The 22,407-nt window shown below is 40.6% G+C and overlaps 2 protein-coding genes across 2 annotated transcripts in view; both read right to left on the minus strand.

Annotated features, from left to right (window-relative positions):
• SH3GL3 (SH3 domain containing GRB2 like 3, endophilin A3) overlaps positions 1-22,407 on the minus strand; it is a 350,527-nt gene that overhangs the window by 302,704 nt on the left and 25,416 nt on the right. The gene's annotated exons all lie outside the window — the stretch shown is intronic.
• LOC146401609 (uncharacterized) overlaps positions 17,617-22,407 on the minus strand; it is a 29,389-nt gene continuing 24,598 nt past the window's right edge. The window contains exon 4 of the mRNA XM_084970552.1: positions 17,617-20,812. The gene's annotated coding sequence lies outside the window, so the exon portion shown is untranslated. The remainder of the gene's footprint in view (positions 20,813-22,407) is intronic.

The following is a 22,407-nucleotide window of genomic DNA, read 5'->3' on the forward strand; positions in this document are numbered from 1 at the left end:
TAGGGTTTATTCTCAATGATAAATCTTATCCTAGGGTTTATTCTCAGCAATCTAATCCACACACATCCAAATTTTGCTTGATTTCTTGGACTCTACCTCTGTTAGGAAATTGTATAGATCAATGATTCGTTTTACTTTTTTAGGTTGAAATGAATAAACGGCACATAAAATTTACCATTTTAGTCATTTTAAAGTGTAAAATTCAGTGGCATTTAGTACATTCAAAATGTTGTGCAGCCATGACCTCTACATCTAGTTCCAAAACTTTTTCATCACCCCAAAATATAGCCTTGTGCATATAAAGCAGTCATTCTCCAGTCCTCCCTCACACCAACCCCTGGAAACCACTCATCCACTCTCTACCTCTGTAGGTTTTTCTTACTCTGGATGTGTCATATAAATGGAATCATACAATACAGTCTTTTGCATCTGGCTTCTTTCAGTTAACATAAGTTTTCAAGTTTCATCCATGTTGTAACATATATCATTCCTTCTCGTGGCTAAATAATATTCCATTGTATGGATATACCACAGCTATTTTGTTTTTCCACTCATCAATTGATAGACGTTTGGATTGTTTCCACTTTTTAGCTATTTTGAATAATGCTGCTATGAACATTCATGTATGAGTTTTTGTGTAGACATAGGTTTTCAATTCATTTGGTATGTACCTAGGAGTTGGGTTATATGGTAACTGATGTTTACATTTTTTTTTCAGAACTGCCAGACTATTTTCTAAGGTCACTGATTCTTTGCACTTTGGAATCACCTGGGTGCCTTTTATAAGTACTGCTTCCTGAGTTCCCTGGTGGCCCAGCAGTTAAGGATTCAGCCTGGCCACTGCTGTGGCTCAGGTTCAATCCCTGGCCTGGGAACCTCCACATGCCATGAATGTGTGTGTGGGGGGGGGAAGTACCACCTCCTAAGTCCCATCCTCTGAGGTTCTGATGTAATCAATCCACTTTGTGGCCTTTTCAAGGAGGATTTCAAAGCTCCCCAGATGATTCTCCTCAGCCCAGGTTGAGAACTTCCAGTATAGATGAAGAGGACTGAGAGGTAATGTCTTTAATCAGTAACTCCTGAACTTACTCCCTGACATCAGTGTTTTCATACCTGCTTGATTATGAGAATTTTCTGAGGCATTTATTAAATATACAGATTCCTAGGCCCCTTCTCTGGAGAGGGCTTAGTTAGTGGGTCTCAAGGGGGAGGGAGCCTGGGAATCTGAAAAGTTTCAACACACACTTCAAGTCTTCCTTATGATCTGGCAAGTTTTGGAAACAACATCAGAGATCCTAGCTTCTCGAGATGTAGGCCTTGACCAGCAGCACCAGCAGCACATGGAGCTTGTTAGAAATGCAAATCCTCTTACTACTAAATCAGAATCTACGTAATTCCACAGTGATTGTAAGTACATTCCTATCTTAGAAGCACAGTCTCAGACTTCAAATCTCAAGCAGTATCATCCCTGGGCAAGTGGTTCTCAAATGTGACATGCATAATCTGATAGACTCACTGAAGCCCAGGTTGCTCTCAGAGCTTCTGACTTTAGCAGATCTGGGGCATGGCCTGAGAATCTATGTTTGCAACAAGCCCCCAAGTGATCCTGATACGCTTGGACTGGGGACCACACTTTGAGAATCCCTGGTCTAAAATCCAGACCATGGTTTCTCAGTCTTGGCACTCTTGACATTTGGGGCCACATAATTCTTTTTCGTTTTGTTTTGTTCTTTTTGGGGCTATACCAGGGGCATATGGAGGTTCCCAGGCTAGGGGTTGAATCAGAGCTGCAGCTGCCGGCCTACACCACAGCCACAGCGATGCCATATCCGAGCTGCGTCTGAGATCTACACCATAGCCCATGGTAATGCCCAGTCCTTAACCCACTGAGTGAGGCCAGGGACCAAACCTGTGTCCTCATGGATGCTAGTCAGACTTGTTTCTGCTGAACCACGATGAGAAGTCCTGGATAATTCTGTATTATCTCTCTGTGGGGGGTTGTCCGATGCATTTTAGAAAGTTCAGCTATTTCTCTAGATGCTACCCACTAGATGCCAGTAGCATCCCCCAAATTGTGACAGCTAAAAAGTCTCCAGGCACTGCCAAATACCCCCTGATGGGGGTGAGTGACAAAATAGCCCCCAGTTGAAAACCACTGGTCTAGACCATTCCTGAAAGGGAGGGTCCTGCCTCTCATCCCATTCCTGGGGAGAGTGGGCTTGGCCCCTGGCTCAAACAACATCTCCCATCCTCTCCTCCCACTCCCTCAACTCCTACAAAGGAGCTTAGGATGCCCTGGGGCAACACCTTTGAACCAGGATTTCTTCTGGGAAATGAGACCCTAGTCCCAGCTCCCTGGCAATAGTGGGGTACAAGAGAAAGATCTAAATCTCTGAACACCAGTTGTATACTCCCAAGCAGGTAGCCCAGCCCCTCTCACCCCCCCTACTCACCCACAACTCCTTCTTTGCGACATGCACTTTTAGCTATTCATTAAAACTATATTTTCCAAGAAACTTTAAAAGTGGCTTCAGGCAGATTATATAAAGAACTGAATATCTATTGGTCACCTGATGTTTTTAAAGCTACACCCTGGAAATCTGTGATTGATAAGTCCTAATTCATATGTATTGCTGTATCTTCTTTATGTTATTTGCAGAGGACTGGGAGAACTAAGAAAAACAAACGCTTTTCAAAGGAGTATCTTGGCTTTCCAATCTTTGATGGCAGGTCACTTTGTAGATTGTTGGTGAATAGTGCCCTCTTCTGGAAATTCTCAGTTATTGCAATTGGCATTGTGTGCTAGTGGAGCCCTGTCAGACCCAGGAAATGTGTTTGGAAAGTCCCCCTCATTCCACCAATTCCAAGGCCAACAAAAAGAAGATGACATATTTCCCAAAAGTTCTTAAGCCTGCTTCCTGGAGTTGAATGCCACCACCTAGGGCACTGGTTCAGAGTACATTCACACAGGCTATTACTCCCCAGTGTGGCACTTGCCTCCCTAGAACAGGTGAACCCAGAGCCCTTCCAGCTCTCCAACCAGCCCACATGTGGAGGAATGACGTGGTGAAAAGGACACGTTTGGGGCCCCTGGGCTCCTGGCTTCAGCCTCCACCTCTGCACATCCCTAGCTGCAGGGTCTTAAGCCTAACGCTTGGAGGCCTCATTTCTTCATCTATTAAATAAATGGTGGTTTCAGATTTGTACTTGAAAGTGTTTTAGGGACCCTCACAGGGGTCTCAGAGGCCAAAGGAGGTATGAGGAGGAGCCAAGTTGGCAATGACCACCAGAGGAGTTCATTCCCCTTCTAACTGGTCTCATATATTAGGTTTTAATATTTGGTGTGCTGTTAAAAGAAAAAGAAAGAAAGAAAGAGAGAGAGAGAGAGAGAGAGGAAGGAAGGAAGGAAGGAAGAAAAGAAAAGAAAAGAAAAGAAAAGGAAGGAAAGAGAAAGAAAGAAGAAGGAAAGAAGGAAAGAAAAGAAAGAAAGAAAAGAAAGAAAAAGAGAAAAAGAAAGAAAAAGAGAAAAGAAAGGAAGGAAGGAAAGAAAGAGAAAGAAAGAAAAGAAAAGAACGAAAAGGAAGGAAGGAAGGAAAGAGAAAGAAAGAAGAAGGAAAGAAAGAAAGAAAGAAAAGAAAGAAAAAGAGAAAAGAAAGAGAAAAAAGAGAGAAAGAAAGAAGAGGAAAAGACTTCTTGAAAATCAGGGAGTAAGTGACTTCTGGTGCTTTCTGCTTCCTGCCCTACGTGTACCTGTGAGGTATGTCCGTGTGTTAAGTCACTCTGTCCTGCCCCACACTGCCCTGCTTTCCAAGCCGTGTTAAGAGAATGGTAAGAGCCCAAGGTGTCCTCTTTTTTCACCTAAGATGTCACCCAGCCCAGGGTAGGTGCTTAGGGTTTGCGACAACTCCCCAAAATCAGTTTTATAGCAACAAACTCAGCAAATTGTCACAGACACCAGAGTGATTTTACCTCCTCCAAGAAGAAATTGTGTTTAGTCCAACTCACTGCAATTGGTCCCTAAGTGTGGTGACCAAAACCTCCTTGAGAAGGCTGGCCCACCCCATTGTACAAATGTTTTCCAAAATATCGCTTGTGGCACAGTGGGTTAAGGATCTGGCATTGCCGCAGTTGTGGCGCAGGTGGCAACAGTGGTGCAGTTTCGATCCCTGGCCCAGGAACTTCCATTTGTCTTGGATGTAGCCAAAATTAATTAATTAATTTAATTAAATAAAATAAAAGCCTGACATAATGGTTGATTCCGAATCAGACCCTGTGAAGTTTGGTTTAAACCCCTATAAAAAACCCCTTTATATTTCTTTTTTTAATATTTTATATTTTGGCAAATAAAAACTATATTCTTGGTGCCTTTGTCAAAGATTTGTTTTGATATATGTTTACATTGTAAAATGATTACTGCAATCATACTAATCAACGTATCCATCACTTCACATAGTTCTCAATTCATGTGTGTGTGAGTGAGGTGAGAACACTTGAGATTTATTTTTTAGCAAATTTCAGTTACATAATACATTATCAACTACAGTCATCATGCTGTCCATTAGATACCCAGAACTTATTTTTCTTATAACTGAAAGTTTGTACACTTTGATCAATCTCTCCTTTTTCCCAACTCCTACCTTTGGTAACCACCATTCTCTTCTCCATTACTATGAGTTCAACTTTTTTTTTCTTTTTTAAATTCCATGTTTGTGACTATATATATATGGTATTTGTCTTTCTGTACCCGGCTTATTTCACTTAGGATGATGTCCACCAAGTTCATCCATGCTGTTAGAAACAGCAGAATTTCTTTCTTTTTTTAAGTCTGAATAGTATTCCACTGTATATATATATATGCCACATCTTCTTTATCCATTCATCTGTCAACAGACACTTAGGTTGTTTCCACATCCTAGCTACTGTGAATAATGCTACAGCAAACATGGGAGTGCAAATGTTTGAGATAGTGATTTTTATTTCTTTGGAACGTATACCCCAAAGAACGACTGCGAGATCACATGGTAGTTCTATTTTTTATTTTTTTGAGAAATCTTCATACTGTTTTCTATAGTGGCTGCACTAAGTTACGTTCCCACCAAGAGTGCACAAGTGTTCCCTTTTCTCCACATCTTTGCCAACACATTGTATTTTGACTTTTTGATGACAGTCATCCTAATAGGTGTGAGGTGAAATCTCATTGAGATTTTAATTTGCATTTCCCTGATAAATAGTGATGTTGAGCATCTTTTTATATACCTGTTGGTCATGTGTGTATCTTCTTTGGAAAAATGTCTATTCAGATCCTTTGCGTATTTTTTTAATCAGGTTTTTTTGGGTTTTGTTTTGTTTTGTTGCTGTTGAGTTGTATGAGTTTCTTATATTTGTTGGCTCTTAAGCCCTCACCAGATATATGATTTGGAAATATTTTTCCATTCCATAGGTTGCCTGTTAATTTTGTTGATTGCTTCCTTTTCTGTGCAGAAAAGTTTTAGTTTGAGGAGCTCCCGTTGTGGTGCAGTGGAAATGAATCCGACTGGTATCCTTGAGGATATGCTTTGATCCCCGGCCTTGCTCAGTGGGTTGGGGAATCTGGCATCGCCGTGAGCTGTGGTATAGGTTGCAGACATGGCTTGTATCTGGTGTTGCTATGGCTGTGGTGTAGGCGGCAGCTGTGGCTCCAATTTGACCCCTAGCCTGGGAACTTCTATTTGCCACAAATTCAGCCCTAAAAAGCAAAAAATAAATAAAGAAAGAAAGAAAGAAAGAAAGAAAATTTTTAGTTTGATAGAGACCAACTTGTTTACTTTTGTTTTTGGTATCAATTCCAAAGAATCATTGCTAAGACTAACATCAAGGAGCTTCTCTTCTCTTTTCTTCTAGGAGTTTAACAGTTTCAGGCCTTATATTTAAGTATTTAGTCTATTTTGAGTTGGTTTTTTTTGTATAATATAAGGGCCCGCTTTCATTCCTTTGCATGTAGCTGTCCAGTTTTCCCAGCACCATTTATTGAAGAGACTATCTTTTCCTCCATTGTATATTATTGGTGCCTTTGTCAAAAATTAGTTGACTGTATATGTGTGGGATTTGTTTTGTTTTGTTTTTGTCTTTTTAGGGCTGCACCCACAACATACGGAAGTTCCCAAGGTAGAGGTCGAATTGCAGCTGTAGCCATTGGCCTATCCCACAGCCACAGCAACACCAGATCCAAGCCATGTCTGCAACCTACACCACAGCTCATGGCAATGCCAGATCCTTTACCCAATGAGTGACGCCAGGGATGGAACTAGTATCCTGATCAAATTAGTATCTTGCTAACACAGGAAAACATGATTAGTGAGTGCCACTCTTCTACGCCTTCCTCTTACTGTCATTTCAGATGAAGTGACCAGAGTCAGAGCAGCCTGATTGTTCTTTGACCATGAGGAAAACGTCAAGGGTTCGTTACCACTGAGCCACGATGGGAACTCCATACATGTGTCGTTTTATTTCCAGGTTTCTGTTGCACTTGTCTATGTGTCTGTTTTTATGCCAGGATTTTATGGTTTCAAGTGTTATAACTTTGTAACCTGGTTTGAAGTGAGGAATTGTGATGCCTCTAGTTTTGCTCTTCTTGCTCAAGATTATATTAGCTATTTGGGGTCTTCCACAAATTTTAGGATTGTTTTCTATTTCTATGAAAAAATGTCATTGGAATTTTTATAGAGCTTGTGTTGAATCTGTTGCCCACAGGTCAGATCCCACTTGGCAACTCCCAGAGTGTCCCAGGTGAGGGCTCTGCTGGCTACTGACAAGGATGGCCTGAGGTCAGGATCCAAAGTGGGACAGGCCCATGCATCTTTGTGAGGGACAGGAAGAAAGCTGTTGCATACTCCTTGGGTACAAAAATAAAATACTTAGGGCAGCATAGCTTTTGTTAAAGAAAGGAGTCTCTGACCTTAAATGCAAGCCACCAGAGTAGAGACCCAAGTATATAATAAAGTGGAAGCTTTTCTTAAATACTGGGGTTTTTCTGAATTCAAAAGTATACAAAAGTCATAGAGGGGTGGGTGCAGGTGGATGAAAACACAGAAAAAGGCAAAAGTGTGAAAGTTCCCATCATTGGCTCAATGGTAACAAACCCAACTAGTATCCGTGAAGATGCAGGTTTGATCCCTGGCCTCACTCAGTGGGTTAAAGGATCCAGTGTTGCTGTGAGCTGTGGTGTAGGTTGAAGACCCAGCTCGGATCCCCCATTGCTATGGATGTGGCACAGGCCAGCAGCTGCAGCTCCCATTTGACCCCTAGCCTGGGAACCTCATAGACTTTGGGTGCAGCCCTAAAAAACAAAAAGACAAAAGTGAAAAAATTCCTACCACCCTGCCAACATCTTTCCATCTTTTCCTTTGTTTTGTTAAGAGAAAAATAGTTTATTTCATCATTTACTTTTCATTTTTACCTAAATAATATTTTTTGGCTATTAGATTAGATTAGTATATATTTCTAAGAGCTCCATATTTCAAAAGAGTCATTCTTCTGAGGGTGTATGACTTTCAACTGCCTGTGTTCCTTTCCTCCTTTGCTGTTGCTGTTTCCATGCACAGAATGTATGCAAGTTTCTATCTGATGTTGTTTCATCTTTGAATAGAGCAGGTTACTTGCTGAAGAGTGGGGATGCATGAGGCTGAGAGGAAAGAGGAAAAGGAGAGGCATGGTCTATAATTTAGTCCATAAGAGGGTATCTTGTAGCACTTAGGAATGCTTTGAAGCATACAACAGAAAATTCAAAAAAAAAAAAAAAACTGGTATCAAGCAGACAGAACTTATTTCAGATAACAAGAAATCTAGATATAAATAACTGCTGGGATTTGTTTAGCAGCCCCACCTGGCCAGGGCCAGCATCTCTGCAATTCTCTTGACTTTTCCCTCATTGTCAAAGAACAATCAGGCTGCTCTGACTCTGGTCACTTCACCTGAAGTGACAGTAGGAGGAAGGCATAGAGAAGTGGCACTAATTATGTTTTCCTGTATTATCAAGAAAAGCAAGGAGTTCCCATTGTGGCTCAGAAGATTAAGAATCCCACTAACCTTGGGAGTTCCTGTTGTGGCTCAGTGATAATGTACCAGACTGGTATCCATGAGGATGCGGGTTCAATCCCTGGCATTGCTTCAGTGGGTTAAGGATCCGGCCTTCCTGGGAACTGTGGTGTAGGCCACAGATGCTGCTCAGATCCAGCATTGCTAAGGCTGTGGTGTAAGCCAGCAGCTACAGCTCTGATTCAATCCCTAGCCTGGAACTTCCATATGCCATTGGTACAGCCCTAAAACGAAAGAAAAAAAGAAAAGAAAAAGTTTTCCCAGAAGTTCCTTTCAGAGATCTACTTATGTATCATTGATCAAAACCATGTCACATGGCCATCTTTAGTAACAAGAGAAGCAAGGAGAGCAAAGATTTAATTTTCCTTTCCTCTATAGAGGACGTGGCAACAAAGAGTTTGGAACTCTCTGTTGAGTTAGCCAAATAACAGTGGTTTCAGAAACAGGCTCACAGACATGGAAAACAAACCTGGATGGATTTTCCCAAAAGGGGAAAGGAGGGGAGAAGAATAAATTAGGAGTTTGGGATTAATTCCTTAACAGATATATACTACTATAGATAAAATAGATATACAACAAGATCCTATTGTATAGCACAGGGAAATATCTTCAATACCTTATAATAACAAGAATTTAAAACTGAATCACTTTGCTTGTACATTTACACATTATAAATCAATGATACTTCAATTTTAAAAAAAGAAAAAACTGTGTTTTCCATATCTTTCCTTTGTCCTGGGAATAAGTCTCCTTTCATATTCCATTTTTCAAGTGGTGGATTAGCTCCGAAGCTGAGTCACGACTCCCTGTGCTATGGTCTAGAGATTACTGCCTCCTTTCAGGAGTCACCTCAACCATGCAAACTAGGTCACAAACAATAAGTTTGGCCTCCCAGTGTCACTTCTCCTTCAGCTCCATCTCCCCTGCCTTTCCAGTGTCCACCTGATATGTAGGAACAGTCCCACCTCTTTCGTGATTGACACCTGCTTCTGGGAATTCACTACTTCCAACCAGTCTCCCAGTTGGGACCCTCTTGAGGGGGTGCACAAGGTGATCAAATGAGCTACAGGAAGAAAATATGGACCTTCAGCTCATCTTACTTTTCTCTTAACAAAGGAAAGAATTTCATCTTTACTGATCTTGAAGATACTGTCAAACAAGGGCACCCTTGTTTGGCTCATAGGTCAGGTGGATTAATGGTGTGTACACAGAAGACCAGAAGCTACTCACAGTGGAATTGACAGTGGCTCCTGTTTTCCTTCCTTCCCTCTCAACGTATTGCAAGGCAACACAGTTTATGTGTGTCCAATTTAGAGGATTAGCAATTATATCACCTAATTTTAAAACCTAGCCAGCACAAAGTGAACAAGGAACTTACAGAAATTCCTGCCAAAACAAAAAAAAAACCAAAAAACAAAAACCCTATGGAGTGCCAAACATTTGTAAGGTTGATGTAAGAGAATGTTTTGCCTATATTCTCTTCCAGGAGTTTGATGGTGTCTTGTCTTATGTTTAAGTCTTTAAGCCATTTTGAGCTTATTTTTGTGCATGGTGTGAGGGTGTGTTCTAGTTTCATTGATTTGCATGCAGCTGTCCAGGTTTCCCAGCAATACTCGCTGAAAAGTCTGTCTTTTCATAGGTGTCTGGGTTTATTTCTGGGTTCTCTATTCAGTTTCATCGGTCTATATGTCTGTTTTGGTACCAGTGCCACACTGTCTTGATGACTGTGGCTTTGAAATATTGTCTGGAGTCTGGGAGAGTTATGCCTCCAGCCTGGCTTTTGTTCCTCAGAATTGCTTTGGCGATTCTGGGTCTTTTGTGGTTCCATATAAATTTTTGGATTGTTTGTTCTAGTTCTGTGAAAAATGTCATGAGTAATTTGATAGGGATTGAATCTGTAGATTGCTTTGGGTAGTATGGCCATCTTTACAATAATAGTTTTTCCAACCATGGAGCATGGAGTATCTTTCCATTTCTTTACATCTTCTTTAATTTCCTTGATTAATGTTTTATAGTTAGCATATAAGTCCTTTACCTCCTTGGTCAGGTGTATTACCAGGTATTTGATTTTTGGGGGTACAATTTTAAAAGGCATTGTGTTTTTTTATTCCTTTTCTAATATTTCATTGTTAGTATTCAGAAATGTGACTGATTTCTGAATGTTAATGTTACATCTTGCTACTTCGCTGAATTTGTTGATCAGTTCAAGTAGTTTTTGGGTCAAGTCCTTAGGGTTTTCTATATATAGTATCATGTCGTCTGCATACAGTGACAGGTTTACCTCTTCTCTTCCTATTTGGATGCCTTTTATTTCTTTTGTCTGATTGATGTGGCTAGGACTTCCAGTACTATGTTGAATAATAGTGGTGAGAGTGGACATCCTTGTCTTGTTTCAGATTTCAGTGGGAAGGCTTTCAGCTTTTCTCCATTGAGTATTATATTTGCTGTGGGTTTGTCATAAATGGCTTTTATTATATTAAGGTATGTTCCCTCTATACCCACTTTGGTATGGGTTTGATCATGAATGGATGTTGTACTCTGTCAAATGCTTTCTCTGCATCTATTGAGATGATCATGTAGTTTTTGACTTTTCTTTGATTAATGTGGTATATGACATTGATTGATTTGCATGTGTTGAACTATCTTTGTGAACCTGGGATTAATCCCACCTGGTCATGGTGTACGATCTTTTTTGTATGTTGTTGGATTTGGTTGGCTAAAATTTTGTTGAGAATTTTTGCACCTATATTCATCCAAGATATTGGTCTATAGTTTTCTTTTTTAGTGGTATCTTTGTCTAGTTTTGGAATTAGGGTGATTGTGGCATCATAGAATGGCTTTGGGAGTGTTCCTTCTTCTCCAATCTTTTGAAAAAGTTTAAGGAGGATGGGTATAAGTTCCTCTTCGTATATTTGGTAGAATTCACCTGTGAAGCCATCTGGTCCTGGGCTTTTATTTGCAGGGAGTGTTTTACGACATATTCAATTTCATTTCCAGTGATTGGTCTGTTCAGTTGATCTATTTCTTCTTGATTCAGTTTTGGCAGGCCGTAAGTCTCTAGAAAGTCGTCCATTTCTTCTAGGCTGTCAAATTTGTTGGCATACAATTGTTCATAGTATTCTCTCATGGTTTTTTGTATTTCTGTAGTATCCATTGTGACTTCTTTTTCATTTCTTATTTCGTTCTCCTCTTTTTGATGAGTCTAGCCAGAGCTTTATCAATTTTGTTTACCTTTTCAAAGAACAAGCTCTTGGTTTTATTGATTTTTTTCTATTGTTTTTTGAATCTCTATTTTATTGATTTCCTCTTTGATCTTTATGATTTCCTTCCTTCTGCTGACTTTAGGTTTTGTTTGTTCTTCTTTTTCTAATTTATTTATGTGGTGGGTTAAGTTGTCAATTTGAGATTTTTCTTCTTTTTTGAGGAAGACCTGTATTGCTATGAATTTCCCTCTGAGCACTGCTTTTGCAGATCCCATAGATTTTGAGTGGTTGTGTCTTCGTTATCATTTGTGTTGAGGTATTTTTTAATTTCCTTCTTGAGTTCCTCATTGACCCATGGGTTTTTTAGTAGCATGTTGATTTGTCTCCATGTAGTAAGTTTTTTCTCATTTCTTTTCCCATGGTTGATTTCTAGTTTCATGCCATTATGGTCAGATATGAGTATTGCAATTCCTGCTTTCCTGTCTTGTCCATTGGCATGAAATATCTTTTCCCATCCCCTCACTTTCAATCTATGTGTGTCCTTTGCCCTAAGGTGAGCTTCTTATAGACAGCAGATTGAAGGGTTTTGTTTTGTTTTGTTTTGTTTATTCAATCTGCAACTCAGTGTCTTTTGAGTGGAGCATTCAGTCTATTGACATTTAAGGTGATTATTTCCATTTTAAACCTTGTTTTCCAGTTGATTGTTGTTTCTCTTTTCTTTTCTTTTTTTGGTTGGATGGTTTCCACTTATTTTATGCTTGAGTGCTTTTCTTTTCAGTTTTTGTGAATGTAATGTTCAGTTTTGATTTGTGGCTGCCTTGTTTTTCAAGTATGCTAACCCCTTCCTATATCTGCTTGCTTTTGCCTGATAGTCATATAGGCTGAAACACATCATTAAAATAAAAAAAGAAGCTATAATTTCTTACTTTCCTTCCCCACATTTTATGATTTTGATGTTTTTTTTAATTTAATTTTATTTTTTATCATCTTCATGTTTAGATCTGCATGCTGGCTTATTTAAGTGACTGATTTACAATTTTGGTTTCCTTTATCCTAATTCTTCTTTTTTTCTTTTCTCTCTCTCTCTCTTTTTTTTTTTTTTTTTTGTCTTTTTGCTATTTCTTTGGGCCGCTCCCATGGCATATGGAGGTTCCCAGGCCAGGGGTTGAATCAAAGCTGTAGCCATTGGCCTACACCGGAGCCACAGCAACGCGGGATCCAAGCCACATCTGCAACCTACACCACAGCTCACGGCAACGCCGGATTGTTAACCCACTGAGCAAGGGCAGGGACCGAACCCGAAACCTCATGGTTTCCAGTCGGATTCATTAACCACTGCGCCACAACGGGAACTCCTCTCTCTCTTTTTTAGTTTAGAGAAGCCCTTTCGGTATTTCTTTTAGAATAGGTTTAGTATTGTGTACTCTTTTAGCTTTGTTTGTTGGATAAATTCTTTATTTCCCCTTCTATTTTAAACAATATTCTTGCTGGATAGAGTATTCTAGGTTGCAAATTTTTTCCTTTCAGCACTTTAAATATATCTTGCCACTCCCTTCTGGCCCCGTAGTGTTTCTGTAGAGAAATCAGCTGATAGCCTTATGGGGGTTCCCTTGTAATTAATGCTTGTTTTTCTCTTGCTGCCTTTAGAATCCTCTCTTTATCTTTAACTTTTGCCATTTTTATTATAACATCTTGGTGTGGGCCTGTTTGAATTCAACTTGTTTGGGGCCCTCTGTGCTTCCTATATGTTGACATCAGTATCCTTTAGATTTGGAAAGTTTTCAGCCATAATTTCTTCAAATATATTTTTAATCCTCTTTTCTTTTTCTTTTCCTTATGGAATTCCTATTATGCATAGATTGGCCTGCTTTATATTATCCCATAGGTCTCTTATATTGCTTTCAGGTTTTTTCATTTGGTTTTCTGTCTGCTGTTCTGATTGGGTGATTTCCATTCTTCTATCTTCCACATCACTAATTCTTTCCTCTGCATTATTCATTCTGCTCTTCATTGCCTTTACCTCAGTTTGAATCTCTGCAAATGAATATTCTAGTTCTTCCTGGCTCCTCCTTATGTTTTCTAGTTCCTTTCTAAAGGAATCTGCATTACTGTTCATATCCTCTCTTAATTCCTCCAGTATTTTCACTATCTCCCTTTTGAACTCAATGCCTGTCAGACTGCAGAGGTCTGTTTCATTGTTCACTGCTTTGTGTGAATTCTCCTGTTCCTTTAACTAGGAATGGTTTCTGAACTTCTTCATCTTGCTTGTGTTTTTCTTTTTCTTTGAGTTTGGGGAAGCCAAACTGTAGTCTTGTAAAGCTACTTCTATGCAAGAATACCCCTTTGTATTTTGGGGGGGGTTACTATTTATTTTTGGTGTGGGAGTTTGAATATTTGCTGTCTCTTTCTTTGGTGTGAGCAGGCTGTTATTCCCAGGATGCTCACTGTGTTTTTAGGGAGAAGGAGGCTGTGGGTAGGACCAGCAGTCAGTGCCTGGCCATTGGGCTCTCAACAGCAGCAAGGACCAGCAGTCAGTGCCTGGCCATTGGGCTCTCAACAGCAGCAAGGACCTGCAGGCTACTCCTAGCTGCAGAGCCCTGGGAAGCAGTAATAAGCTCTAGGCAGATCTTCAAGGTGACCAGGGCATTTGGCAGTAGCAGCAGCAGGAGTGTGAGTTCCCAGAGGATTGAGAGCAACAACAGCTTGTGTTCGATTGCAATGCCCTCCTCTGAGGTGATTGGAGGTGGTGCCTGTTCAGGGACCCCTAGTGGGAGCGGGCAATGACAGTCTCTAGAGTCAGTGATAACTGTAGTGGTTTGCCCCTGCCACCTGTAGACCATGCATGAAGCAACCTGTCTCACTTAGCCCACATAGGAGGTGCTGTACAGGCTGGTCCTAGTTGTAGGATCCTGAGAAGTGACAGAGAGCAGGTGTGTGGATACTGCTCAGAATGTTTGCCAGTGGCAGTAGCAGGGTGGGTGTGTTCCCAGGAGTGTGAGAGTACCAACAGGTGGTGTTCGGTCACAATGCCCTCCTCCGTGATGCCCTTGAGGTGAATGGGGCTGCAAGTGATTTTTGTTCAGGTATCCCCAGTGGCGGTGGGCCATGCCCACCTCTGGAATCCAGAATAACTGTGGCGGATTGCCCCCACTGCCTGCAAACCACACAAGAAGCACCCTGTCCCACTTAGCCCACACAGGAGGTGCTGCACCAGCTGCTCCTAGTTGTACAGTCTTGGGAAGGGACAGTGACCAAGTGTCTTGGTGCCGCCCAGAGCGTTTGGCAGTGGCAGCTGCAGGGCGGGTGTGTTCCCAGGGGAGTGAGAGCAACGACATATGGTGCTTGGTTGCAGTCCCCCCTTTTTTTCTTTTTTGCCAACCTCTGAGGTGATTGAGGTTGCAGGTGTAGCCCACACACAGGCCCCCAGTGGTGGCAAGCCAGTGAGATGGCCTCTGAGATGACAACCACAATCTGTCCCTGCCACCTGTAGATCATGCAAGAGGCACGACATCACACTTAGCCCCCTGATGCCCTTAGCCAATACAATAGGTGCCTGCACAAGAAGCGCCCAATCTCCCCTAAACCAGCAAAAGGTTTCTCCATAGCCTGCACCAGAGCTGCCCTGCCCTCTGAGAGCCTGCCGGCATGCATACACTCAGGCACAGAGAGTTTCCTATGGCATCCGCCCCTCCTCCTCTCGCCCTCCCCAAAAATGGCATCTTGCCTCTCCTGCGGGTCTGGACCTTCTCCCGGGTTCTCTCTGCTGTGGCCTTCCCCTCCTCAGCCTGAGCCCTACCACTCCCCCACCTGTGGCGCATTGCTCCTTAGCCACATGCTGACTCCACACAGCCAGCCCTAGTCCTCTCCCCCAGGCTGACCTAGGAGCCTGAGTCTCAGCGCCCAACCCCAACCGAGCATCTCAGGCTGTGGTGTCCAGGTCAGTAGTTCAGATGATCTGTGCTCTCTTTGCTGTTATCAGTCCAGCTGCTGCACTTTTCTTGGAGACTTTGAGGTCCGGCAGACTAGGCTGATCTTTCCATCACTTAGGTGGCTTCCCAGGATGTGGGTTTCTTTTCTCCTTCACAGCTCCCTCTCAGGAATGCTAGTCCCATCCTGATTCCTTTTCTCTCTCTCTCTTTTTTTTTCTTTTGTTCTACCTAGTATGTCAAGAGTTTCTTGCCATTTTTGGAGGTTTAATTTCTTCTGCCAACATTCAGTTGATGTTCTGTGCGAGCAGTTTTACATATAGATGTGGGGGTTTTTTTATGTATTTGTGGGAGAAGGTGAGCACGGAGCACGACCTCTTACTCCTCCGCCATCTTGCTCCGCCTCCTCAAAAATCATTTAGAAAAAAGAAAAAACAAAAAAACAAAACAAAAACAACTAGCACAAAAATGTTTGGAGAAGACTGCCCCTAGCGGTGGATTTTCAGGACTCTGACCTTCCTCTTATCAGTGAGGGTTCTTGGTCATTAACTACACAACTCCTCTAGCTATTGTAACCAGAAAAGGAATTTATCAAAGGACCTTAAATGAGTCACAAAATATTTAGGGAATCCAGACAGCAAGTCAGGTTTGAAAGCTAAACATCCAGGAGCAATGCTTGGCTAGCCACACAGCATGAGTCAACCAGCAAAAACTTATCTTGTTCCACTACTGAAGACCATATGCCAGCTGGGACCTTGGTCACTGGGTCTGGATGCCCGGAAACGCCACTCTGTACCCAAGGCCAGACCCCTCCCCAGCCCACCTTTCAGAAGATGGAATCCACAAAGTGCCTGCTTCCTTCTGGGCTCTCTTTCAAATCAAAGAAAGTTGGTCGTATGCTCATTGCAGAGCCTCAATCACATTCTTTTTGATGATTTTTTTTATGCGTTTGCGGGGAGGTGTAGGAGGGGAGAAAAAAATGCATTTACTTGGCCAATTTTAATAGTAATTTTCCAATTTGGGTAATTTAAATATGTGTTTCTTTCTCCTTTCTTGATCAATCTGGCCAGAAATCTGTTATTTTTTTTCCCCTTAATTTATTTGTCAATAACCCTAGTTCACTTTTCTACTTACTTTGAGGAATGAATTGAGGTTTTCTTTGTGCCCAATATACAATCAATTTTTGTAGATATTTCATAAACATTGGAAAAATTAAACCTAATAGAAGGAATTTAAATTTCTAAGTGGACCTTTTACAATATTTTGTTATTAACTTCTAGTTTTATTCTATATGATCAGAAAGTATTAGTAATTTCCTACTTTATGGAATTTAATGATACTTCCTTTATATATGATCAGTGTTGCTAATGATTTTATATGTGCTTGAGAAGGTGTATTTCCTATGATCAGGGTGTAAAAGGTTTTTTTTTCTCTTTTTCTTTTTAGGGCCGCAGGTGTGGCATATGGAAATTCCCAGGCTAGGGGTCAAATCGGACCTACAGCTGCTGCCCTATGCCACAGCAACAGAGGATCCGAGCCTCTTCTGTGACCTAAACCACTGGTCATGGCAATGCTGGATCTTTAACCCACTGTTCGAGGCCAGGGATCGAACCCACTTCCTCATGGAGTTCCTGGGTTAAGGTTCTCCCTGAGGAGAACTTCCTAAAAGTTTTATATATGCCTGAAATCCACCTTATTGGTTATATTGTTTAAGTCTTTATTATTTCTGCTTATTTTGACCATTTGATCTGTCTTGCTCTTAGAATGCAATGTTAAAGCCTCCTACTATTACTGTGTTTGTATCTGTGTCTCCTTGCATCTCCCCTATAGTTATAGGTGGTTACTGCATATTTGGTGCATAGCTATCCATAATTGTTATATCTTAATTGTGAGTAGTTGTGGTTTTAGCATCTTTATTTGTTATGCCTAATGCTTTTTGACTTAAACTGCTTTGTCTGATATCAGGATCACAACTCCAACTTTCTTTTTGTTTCCATCTACCTGGTATATTTTGCCTATTTCTTTATTTTTAGCCTTTCTAAATGACTTTTCAGTGCCTCTTGTATACATATCAGCTCTATGAACCAACTTGAAAATCCTTTTCTTTTATTAGATTAGTTCAGTCCATTCACTTTTATTGATATGACTTGGAGTTCCTGTAGTGACTCAGAAGGTTAAGAACCCAGCTAGTATCCATGAGGTTGTAGGTTTGGTCCCTGGCCTCGCTCAGTGAGTTAAGGATCTGGCATTGCTGCAAGCTGCTGCATAGGTTGCAGATGCCACTTGGGTGCCACATTGCCGTGGCTGGGGTGTAGGCTGGCAGTTGCAGCTCCAATTCAACCCCTGGCCTGGGAATTTCCATATACCACAGGTGCAGCCGCCACCCCCCCAAAAAAAGAAAGAAAGAACACATATGCAGATATATATGTATATATTAAGCAAGGAAAAAATATACATTGCTGCTGCAACTCATTTCTGTAACTGGTGCTCAGACTGTAATTGTTGAAGCCAGCTTCTTGTCTCTGTACATTTCAGTCCCCTTTACCTTCATCCAGCATCTTAGCAGATCCAGATTCTTTGTGGTCACCAAAATCTTCATCCTGAACAATCTCATCTCCAATAGTCTTCACTTAGTTTACCATTAACTTTCTTTCTACTGGACATGAAAGTGCTAAGTGCCTTAGAGAATCCATTGAGTTCTATTGCGTCTTTTTTTTTTTTTTCTTTTTCTTTCTTTCTTTTTTTTTAATTGGCTTTTTAGGGCCACACCATGGCATATTGAAGTTCCTAGGCTAGGGATCGAATTGTAGCTGCAGCTGCTGGTCACAGCCACAGCCACAGCAACTTGGGATCCAAGCTGCATCTGTGACCTAAACCACAGCTCACAGCAACACTGGATCCTTAACCCACTGAGAGGGGCCAGGGATCAAACCCATGTCCTCATGGATACTAGTCGGGTTTATTTCCACTGAGACACAACAAGAACTCTTCCATGTCTTAGCAGCTCAAATGCTTAATATAATTGGGATCACCCCAGCCAATAAAATAACCCCCTTCTTTACCTGTTAATTGAGTGGCGTTAGTCCAAAATGGCCAATGGTAGTCTCAACTTATAACTCAAGGATGTAAGTCAATTATATTCTTCAGCGGAAACATTTTTCCCTTGGAAACTAAGACTTCTATGCCGACAGAAACCTATCAAATTTGGAGGCAAAAATTTTGTGATTGTGTTACTAGGAATGCTCCCACTTCTACCCCTTGATTCCCAAGCCTGAGTAATCTGGCTGTGGGAAAAAATAGTATATATAGTGATCACTGGTTCAAGAAGGGAAAAAACCACATTTTGTAAGGTATACTCCAACCTTTCAAAGCATCGTCTTCCAACTTATACTGTAACTGTTTTCATTAGGCCATTCCACTCTTCTCTCAGGCCCACTGTGTCTGAGTGTTGGGGTTCATGGTACAACCAGTGAATCACATGAGCAGGAGCCCATTGTTATACATCTTTTCTGTGAAGTGAGCTGTTTGGTCAGAAATGATGTGTGGAATACTCTTGTGGTGAGTAAAGAATTCCTAAGTCCAGGGAGGGGGTACTGTCAGAAGCATTGTAAACAGAAAAGGTAAATCCATATCCTTAAGTGAATATTCCAATGAGAACAAATTCCTAGCCACTTCATATTATGGTCATATTGTTGGTCTAGGCTGTTGGTAGGTTAGACAATCAGCTGCATCATTCTTGGTAAGAAGGAAGTCTATATGTTGAGCCCACTGCTGCCATCATGGCCGCTTTGAATACGGAGCAAGCAGCGAGCACCAGGTTCGCTGGAAAAAGAGGCTGGCTGACTTCTTCAGATCATATCTATTTAATTACTTTATTGTAGATGCCCTTTGGTGAACACTGACATGGGACACAAATGTGCCCTTACACACCGTGCCCTTTCAAAGAGGTTCATATCTCTTCCCTAGATCTCCCTTTCACTCTAATCTTGTTCTTTCCAAGTCCCTGACCAAGTGGCCAACTCATTAACCTCTGCCAAAACTTAATGTAGATTCTCACCTCTAGGTATTTCACATTGAAAGAATTGTCAGTGAAATGGACCACTTGAAGCTCCGCTAAGTGAGGAGATTTTTCTTCAGTAATATCTTTCAGGAATACTTTTAACTAAGGTTGCAACGCTTCCTGTTGGTGCCAGTATCTTGTGAAGAATCATTAGATTTGAGTTTTTCTTCCTCAGCTGATTGGTAATAAGGAATTCACCAATAAAGTATAGGTATTAAACAGGGGGAGAAGAATCAGTGAACCCGGATTAAGCATTATATGAGCCTGAGACAACTAGTTATGTAATTAACTTATGCATGAATCTAGATCTCTATTATACAGTTTCTATGTAATTATAAATTGCTGCTGCACATGCTCAGCTTTATGGCTTAATGAGCCAGAAAATTCCTAGTTTATGATGAGGAACTCAGGCTACATAGCCACTTGATGTCCCGTGGTTAAACATCCTAGCTCTACCAGAACCCAGTAGGAGCTGGTTCTCAACCAGAGAATGAAGCATGATGTTGCTCCTAAATTGTAGAGATCTGTCCCTTTAAGGGTTTTCCAGAGACCCCATTTACATTGTGCCATAGGTCTTTCTACTACATCTGCGTCATAGGACCAAGTGGCAAAGCAGCTTGCACTGCAACTTAGGCTTACTGCAGAAACTTTCTTGTTGGAAGCCCCCTCAAAAGTGACAGGATATTCTGTAAACAAGCTGGAACACACTCAGATGCAGCATATATTTCCTCCAAGAGGCAAATCAAGCATTTTGCCTCTTTTTTTAATGGTAGGTAGTGCAAGATAGAGTAGTGTGTCAATTCCTTTAGAAGAGATATCTCATCATGCTTTAGACTCATGGACCTCCAAAAACGTCTTTGGGGTAAACCCCTGAAATTGTGTGGCTGTTATCTCCCACCTTCAGCACACACATATCTTAATAAGATGTCTAAGATTCCTGCTACTTCCTACTCATTGGAGCCAGTCATCATTATATCATCAATGTAGTAGACTAACTTGATTTTCTGTCAGATGCAAGACAACCGAGATTTCTGCTGATTAGGTCATGGTAAAGTGCAGGAGCATGGGCATGTCCCCAAGGCAAGTGAAGATGTATAATTATCTCTGCTAAGTGAAAGCAAAACTGCTTCAGGAGACCCTGCAAACTGATACAGAGAAAATATCATCAGCTACATCAATAGCTGTGTACAAAGATTTGCTCCAGGAAAGACATTACATTTGTAAAAGTAACTGCAATTGGCATCCTCACCTGATTAAGGATAATCAACTCTCATTTTCCAACTTTCAACCTCCTGTGCAAGTCAAACAGTGAAGGCAAACGGACATGCAACAGAATCTACATCCTTGTATCCTTAAAATCTTTGGTGGTGGCGCTGACTCTGAAATTCCTCCAGGTATGCTTTTGGTTTAAATCCTGGTAGGGGAGGAACATTCCAAAGTCTTCTACTTGAATTTCCTGTTTATAATAGTTCTCAATCAGTAGACCAGGGAGCCAATGCGGGGATTCTTACAGTTCCTGAATATGTCCCATTGAATTACACCTTAAAGAACTACAGAAATAAACCAGTTTATTTTGTTAATCTGAGAAAGTACTTTTAAAAAAAGTATTAATGAACAAAACCCAACTTATGTGTCTAAAATAGACTCTGAAATTCAAACTATGGGCATAGACATAGTAGGCAAATGATAATATAAAGAATGGCACATAGGTTATGATCTCAAAATACCTTTACCCACTAAAAAGAATTAGGGCTTCTTAAAGAAATGACTGATTCCATATCTGGGCCAAGAACATTGAAAGGTGAAATTATGAAACAATTAGTTGAATTTGAATGCTGACAGTGATATTAGGGAATTATTGTCAATTTTTAAAACGATGATAATGGTATTATAGTTAGTTTAAAGGAATTCTTAGCTTTTAGAGATACACATTGAAATGGTTATAGATGAAATTATAGAATATCAGGAATGTTCCTCAAAATAATCTAATTATTGGAACTGGACAGTAGATACAATGTAGGTTCACTGTACTGGTTTTTTCATACTTTTGCACATGTTTGAAGATTTCTGTAATCGAAATTTGAAAATTACTAAAAAGAATTATACAAGGTAATAATTTAAAATTGAGTAAGGTTAAATTAAGTTAAAGAGTAATTTACAAAACAAAAAGAAAGACTTATAATGTTAAAAGGAAAAATCCACGATGATGTTCTAGCAGTCATGAATCTTTTTGCAATAAACAAAATTCATAAGACAAAAACTTCAGAAAATAACAAATTGGCAAAAACATAACAGTAAGAGATGAGACCATAATTCATTTCTCTGCGCACATAACAGTTACAATAGACAAAATATAAGTAGGCCTACTAAAGGCTTTGAATTGTATAATCAATACGGTTGAATTCTATACCCAAGCATAGTAAAAAGATTCTTATCTTAGTAAAAACTCAACATTTATAAAAATCAGTCTTTTGTAAGGCCATAAAGAAAACCTACATAAATTCTAAAAATTATGATAAAATCAGACCCCATTCTGTTTTAATAATGCAATAAAACTAGAAAATAATAACACAAATAGGATACAAAACACTCTCATATATTACTGGTGAGAATATCAAATGGTACAGCTTTGAAGTACACTTTGGCAGTTTCTTTTTTTTCTTTTTTTTCTTTTTTTTTTTTTTTTTGCTTTTTAGGGCCGCATGTGAGGCACATGGAGGTTCCCAGGCTAGGGGTCTAATCAGAGCTACAGCCGCCAGCCTACGCCACAGCCACAGCAAGTCCAGATTCGAGCTGCGTCTGTGAACTATACCACAGCCCACAGCAATGATGGATCCTTAACCCACTGAGTGAGGCCAGGGATCAAACCTGCAACCTCATGGTTCCTAGTCGGATACGTTTCCACTGCACCACAACAGGAACTCCTGGCAGTTTCTTAATAAGTCAAACATACACCTATCATATGACTGAAACCTCTCACTCCTTGGTATCCACCAAAGAAAAATAAAGCACATGTCTACATAAAGACTTCTATGCAAATATTCGTAGGCGCTTGATTTGTAATAGCCAAATACTGGAAACCACCCTAATGTCCTTCAATAGCTGAATAGATAAACAAGTGTGTAATATATTCATACAATGTCAT

The sequence above is a fragment of the Sus scrofa genome, chromosome 7, assembly GCF_054392235.1.
Source record: "Sus scrofa isolate SSC_HxYL_T2T_F1_AM1 chromosome 7, Sscrofa_HxYL_maternal_Yorkshire_Landrace_v2.0, whole genome shotgun sequence".
Lineage (NCBI taxonomy): Eukaryota > Metazoa > Chordata > Mammalia > Artiodactyla > Suidae > Sus > Sus scrofa.